We start from the raw sequence: 6,947 nt of genomic DNA on the forward strand, positions 1-6,947 counted from the left end.
GTGTTGGACATTTTTACATAATTCAATGGCTGTTCGCAAACGCAGCTCAAGAGGACGACTTTCATTTCCACAAACCAACAATGATGCAGACCGATAGAGACAGTTTCCATCACCATACACTCTAACTGGGCCTAAACTTCTATCGGCGTCTTCTGGATAGAGGTTTGCAGCTATGGTATCGGTCATGTATCTGCAGGTCTCACCTTCATCTGGGGTAGATAAAGACTCAATGTGTCCTACTTTCTCCAACAGTTCAGAAGACACTGACGGTCTCATGTCTTGCTTTAGATACATTAAAAAATCCCAAAGTTCTTGTTGAGACATACTGCTGCTACCAACGTCCATGTTCGTGCAAAACTGAACTTTAGATTTAGTCGGCGTTGACGTTTTTATGCAGTAGTTGTGCTGTTTGTACTTCTGTTTGTTTTGACCTTTATATTAGATGTTTACAAATGCTGTGCTGTTTGTACTTCCGTTGTGATGACCTTTAGGTTGGAAAAGCTGTGCTGTTTGTACTTCCTCCTGTTTCTGTGACAGTGCTGTTTGTGTTGACCTTCACATTGGAAAGGTCCCATGCAACTACACATTGCATGATTGTTTGTTATTTTAGTTGGTAGTGACCTTCTACATTAACTATGGTATAAAAGTGCAAGTACATTGACTACCCTGTTACCTACTTTTGTTCCTTTTTTACCTTGTTACATAGTTACAAAGGAAGTCTCAATAGCTATCTTGTTTCAAGTTTCTGTTTCTGTTGCCATCCCTTCTGCTAATGAGATGATAGTTTCAGCAGGTGTTATGCTAATGTGCTTTAGTTTCAAGTATTGCACAGTATAACCACTCAAGTACAGATGGTTCATAATTGAGTAAGGATATAATAGTATATTATATATAGTATCTTCTCACCACTTTGCTATGCATGGGTGCACCATTTAATATGAGGTTTTTAGTTAGACTCCTACTGTACTACTACTGTACTTGGATGCGACATTCTGATTCTGCATGGCAGTTTTGTGCTGACTTTGTTTCGCAACATACAAAAATTGATTCGCAAACTGAGATGCCATACCCGGTATATTATGTCCTGAAGGAATAGTGAAAATGGGTGAGATCTATCAGTACTTAAAGTGTTATATATGCATATGGCCGTGGCCACAAACAACTAAATACCTAAATTTTGACAAACAGTAAGCTATATAGCTCTCCCGTTGAATCTGGATACCTACAGGGTACAATGTATTCGGACTTCCGGATCCGGAAGTAGAAAAGGGGAGGGACTGGATGAGCGGACTAGTAGTAGAAGTGGCTGAATATCTTTGACAGCTTCAGAACTAGACTTGCCAGGGGTATCTAGATGAAAGACATCTTTATCCTCCTGCTGGGTGTTCACTGTTGGTCGATTCCTTGAGATCACGTAGCCTAGTATTCCATACATTTGCATAATATTGCACGCAGGAATATAGGGAACTATTTTATGCATCCTCGATTTCCGGACTAAATTATCCCAAGCGCAGGCATTTGAGAGTTCAGCTGTTGGTTATTCGTAATCATCGATCACTTTACCGCAGTCTCGTTTGGTTTTATATTAGTTACTATCAGACACTACAGATTTTTACATAATCTACGGTGTACGTACTTTAGAGGTTCACTATAGGTAGTGCATGTCTTAAGTCTGCCTGGATCTAAAGTGCGTTCACGAATTAGAGCTACTGGTGGAATGTAGGGTACACCCTAAGGCGTGGCGTAGTGCTTGTGTAAACGGATGTTATGTTGTCACAGAAGGCAATTAGCATCTATGTTTCAGAGCGTTTGGTGTCAATGACAAACTAGATAACTATATTGTTGCGTGAAAGTGTACGTATGAACGTGTTGCCTCTGGCTGCCTCGCTGTCTTGAAACGCAGTTTGCTTCATGATGCAATGATATACTAAAAATTGCACTTTTGCTATAACCCATGACAACAGACCTGGATGTTTCTATGCGCTCATTGGTTGTATGTGTCAGTTGCCTCTTCTAGGAACAGCTTTAAGTACCAGATACATACACTCATTCACTTCTGGCTCAGAGAAGCGTCTGGAAACTACGAGAACTTGACTAATTTGACCATACCAGAACTAAACTGACCAGCCATTTAGTGCATTCTTGAGCGTTGATGACATCCATTTGAGGACTTTGACCTACAGTTATGCTGCACAGCACAACACAGGGATTGGTGGGTTTACGATGGAAAACATCAAGCGTCTGTGTAGAGAAGGTCTAGCAAACGTTACTGTGGAAAAGTAGGCAAACAGCGTGAGGCACGTACGTGAGAAGGTGGAGAAGCCTTACAGGACAATACACGGTGTGTTAGACGACGTTGTAGAGCAGATGGTCATTGATTTCGATGTTTGTCCTGAATCAGAAGATTCGTCGTCGTCTGAAACTGAAAGTTCCAAGGATGAACAGTAGAAACGGACCCTAGACGCATTCCTTCCTAGCTAGCTGACACCCCAACTGGGAAGTTTACTGTGTTGGGTTACTGTTAACAGCCTGCTAGCTATAACAATTATGTACTTAGCTTTATGCAATTAACCCTAATCCCGCCTTAGTCCCGCCTTTCTCCGCCACCTAACTCATTAAAATACAGGAAATTGGCTCTATTAACTTCAGCTACGTCTCTGTAGCCCAACAGTGAGTGTAATTAGATCCGGCAAGTGAAGAGCTTTCGATTGATACCAATATCCGCCCGGAGGGCAACATCTTTTTCGCGCAAATGGCCACATTCCACAGTCTCTCTAATGCGTGAACGCACTTTAGTTTTCAGCAATCTAAAAGTTGCGTGAGGTCTGTGGATCGACTCCAGTATCCCCAACCAGTCTTGTGAATGCTAATTTAGTCACGTGTGCGTAATTAAAAAACCCACAGGGTTGTTTGATTGACATGGGGCGCGCCAAGGTAAATGGTGTTTAGCGCTTCGGGGAATTAAAAAAATTTTAAATTATATTTTGAATAGCAGCCTTGCATCCTGTCTGTCCCGTTGTCTACCGCACCTTTCCTTGCGATTCCTGTCCTCTCCTTTTGCCTGTGCCTTCCTCTGTTGTGACTTCTTCTGTTCCTGTGTGCTGTGCGTGATTCTTTCCTGCGCATGCCCATGTTTGCCGATCCCATCCAGATTCGATCTCGAAGCCTTTTGGCTCGTTTCGTGGAGCGGAGCCGCTGGTGTCAAGCTATCATGAATCGAGTTGGTAGGTACCGTACTATTGTGATATTTATGTTGACCATGGACTCTAGATATAATAAAAATAACACACAAACCAGTCACGTGTAAATTAACACAAAAGACACCAAAACACAAATTGGAAACCAAATTAATAACCCAAAATCGAGTACCAGTTCGCTCTATAATGTCGTCGGTAAATATACCTGTGAATATAAATAGTACTTAGTGTATATTGAAGTAGAAGCTGTGTCTAGAGTTTAATTTCTGCGTCGCAATACAAACTACGTAACACCGGCTGGCGACTGGTCCTTCCACCGACCGTAGACAGCTAGGAGTGGACGCTACCGCCCATACGAATTTATCTCAACTCCTGTTGGCAACGCCGGCAAGGGTGGTTCTCAGTATACCACGGCGAGGTGCGCCCGCCCCACCAGTCGCTTCGCTCCCCCTCGCCGTAGAGCCTCCATTTAAACCATAGGCACAGTATAGAAGTTGTACTGGATTACGTGCACTTCGGGGAAATCCAAAAAAATTGTCAATTTCCAAATAATGCAGACTAACCTCAGCGACATGCGACAAAATGTCAGAAAGACATGTCCTTCGCCGAAACGTCGGCTCCACATAAACTCCACCAAATAGGATTGCAGGTGATTATGTAAAACGTCGTGTCTCAAGACATAATACCAATGAAATTGAATTCGTATTGAAGATGCTACGTACAAATTGTTAGACGAGAAGACCTTATTGAGCTTTACTGGAAACTTATATTGTTAGAAAGAAATTGTGGTAAGGGGTGTAGTGCTTCTCAAGATATCACTGTTTATTTATAATAACTTATGGGCAAGCCCAAAAAAGTGTAAGTTGGACAGTTTGGTTGGTGCAACCGCCTTCTAAAAAGTAACGAAGGTGAACATAAGGTAAAGGCATATTGGTGTAATAAGCTTGACTGTAAAGATGACATTCTGAGCAGGGCCCATTAGGGCGGTTAAAATGACCCGTTAATATAAAGTGTAATAGTTAACGATCAACGGATAAATGTTACCATAGGAATAACAGCGTAATATTGTTTGATAGTTCATATTGACAACAATGTTTGCGACCTCGATGTTGAATTGGAGGTGCAGCCGCTTCCAAGGGTTGGACTGTTCGTCCATTAAAACCGTACATGATTTGAGTTCAGTGCATCGTAAGATAGCACGGTTTCTATCTACAATTTGTAAAGAAAACATCAAATAAACTATTTTCTAGTACGAAAGGATTGAAGGATAGTCGTGCTATGGTGACCAATTAAAAAGTTGGGTAGCTCGACGAAAGGTATAATCGCTGAATGCATTTCAAGCGAGAAGACTATTATTATTTGTTTCCTGTTTTTAAACGATAAGGGCCGTTCAAGATAAGGACGTTAATAGGATCTATGTGTCAACTACAGTAATGTAGCATGTAAGAGATTACTAATGCCTTTGAAGACTAATTATTTCGTAACCTTTATTAGTTATAAAGATTATAAAGAATACGAGATTATTTATAAGTTTTTTTATAGTGGGAGTTATTACAGGAAATAGATCAATCGAAAGATTATCTGCTTTGGGAGCAGAAGGTTGTGGGTTCGAGTCCCATTTTCCTGAGTAAGAATAGGGAGATGTTAAGCATAATATTTATTTTACTCTTATTTGGTACACTTCATGGAAGGCGGAATATGATCCAGTGGGACGGTTGTTTTTGCAGTAGATGGGATATCTGTCTTTTTTAAATTTTAACGGCGATATTAATACCAATATGTATATTAATAAGCTAAAACTCTATAAATTTCCTTATAAAGGCACTTTTGTTGTGTTTATTGGGTTTGGAGATATTATTAATGGGGGTGTTTTTAATATTAGATTTGTTATTATTTTATATATTGTTTGAAGAAATTTTATTCCTATGTTTTTAATTATAGGAGTATGGGGCTCAAGAGAAGAAAAAGTTTTAGCTTCATATTATTTTTTTATACTTTAATTGGCTCCGTGTTGATGTTATTGGGAATATTTGTAATATATAGTAATACAGGTACTACATATTATCAAACATTGTGTGGGTTAAAACTCGATGGAGAGATTCAAAAATGAGTTTTTATAAGGTTTTTGTTAGTTTGGCAATTAAAATTCCCAAAATTCCATTTCATATTTGGTTGCCCCTGGCCCATGTAGAAGCTCCGGTAACAGAGTCGGTAATGTTAGCTGGTGTTTTATTAAAATTAGGGGTATGGATTTATTAGGTTATCTTGACTTCTATTACCTGAGGCCTCAGAATATTTTGCCCCTTTAGTCCAAACTTTAAGTTTGCATGCAATTGTTTATGCAAGTTTAACGGCTTGCAGGCAGACGGATTTAAAAAGAATTATTGCTTATTCTTCCGTTGCACATATGGGATTAGTAACTTTGGGTATATTTACCCATACAATTCAAGGGCTTGATTCGGCTATTTTTATGCTGGCCCACGGGTTTGTTAGCTCAGCTTTATTTATAATTGTGACTCTTTTGTACGAACGCCACCTAGTAGAACGCCATCTAGTAAAATATTATTGTGAGGTGGCAATTACTATTATAATGTTATTAATGATGTTGGCCAATATGGCGGTTCCTTTAAGCTGTAATTTTGTGGGGGAGTTTTTGTCGCTTTTAGCAGCATTTGAGTATAGTTTAATTGGGGGTGTTGGATTCTTTAGGAATCGTTTTAGAAGCCGCATATTCTCTTTATTTGTATAATAGGGTGTGTTTTGGTAAAACTTCTAATTTTATTTTATTTTCTAGGGATTTAAATAGACGGGAATTTTATGCGTTCTTTCCCTTAGTTTTTATAGTTTATTTAATTAATAGGTGTTTATCCTTTTGTTATAATAGATACAGTAAAAAGTTCTATTATATTCCAAGAAAGTTACACCTGGTAGGGGTGGAGAAAATAGCTTAGTTGGAATAAATAGGGGGGCACATAACACTGAGAGTTCTATTTTTCATTAACTCCTATCATCTAGCGGCTATGATATTTTATTTTTAATTAAAAACAGGAGGTATATAAATAAATGAAAGAACTTTTTATGCGATAACATTAGCTGTGTATTAGTGTCAGGAATAATGGTTATTTTAGCTCTTAATCCTATTCACTCGGTTTTTTGGTTAATAGTGGTTTTTGAGGGGCATCAGCCCTCTTTATATTGTTAAATATAGACTTTATAGCTTTAATATTTTTAATAGTTTATGTAGGAGCAATTGCAATTTTATTTTTGTTTGTAATTATGATGCTAAATTTGACTGATCTTGAGGATGCGGGTGATATGTCTAATTATATCCCCATTGGTTCTGTTATGGGTGTTTTTTTACTATTCGAAATTTTTATAATAGGGAAAAAGGCAATTGTACATAGAAATCGAGATACAGATTATGAAAATTTAATGGATGTTTTAGATTTTTGAGATGTGTCTATTGAAATAATTAATTTTCTAACATAGAGGCTTTGGCGCGAATTTTATATACTGATTATTTTTATTCTTTTCTTTTAGCAAGCTTTATTTTATTGGTGGCTATGATTGGTGCCATTGTTCTTACTCATGAGTTAGGTATAGAATTAAAAAAACCAGATCTTTTATCCAAACGAGACGCAACCCACTTTAATGGTTCTTTTATAGACTTGTTTATATATTAGGGCTATAGAAAATCACGGGAAAATAAATAAATTATTTCAATTTCTCTTTAGGCGATTAATGTTTGTC

The 6,947-nt window shown here is 38.2% G+C and overlaps 1 pseudogene; it reads left to right on the forward strand.

Moving 5' to 3' along the window:
• The first annotated feature begins 5,057 nt into the window (after positions 1 to 5,057).
• On the forward strand, positions 5,058 to 6,650 carry LOC134176309 (NADH-ubiquinone oxidoreductase chain 4-like; annotated as a pseudogene).
• Positions 6,651 to 6,947: the final 297 nt, after the last annotated feature.

This window comes from Corticium candelabrum, chromosome 2 (assembly GCF_963422355.1).
Source record: "Corticium candelabrum chromosome 2, ooCorCand1.1, whole genome shotgun sequence".
Taxonomy (NCBI): Eukaryota; Metazoa; Porifera; class Homoscleromorpha; order Homosclerophorida; family Plakinidae; genus Corticium; species Corticium candelabrum.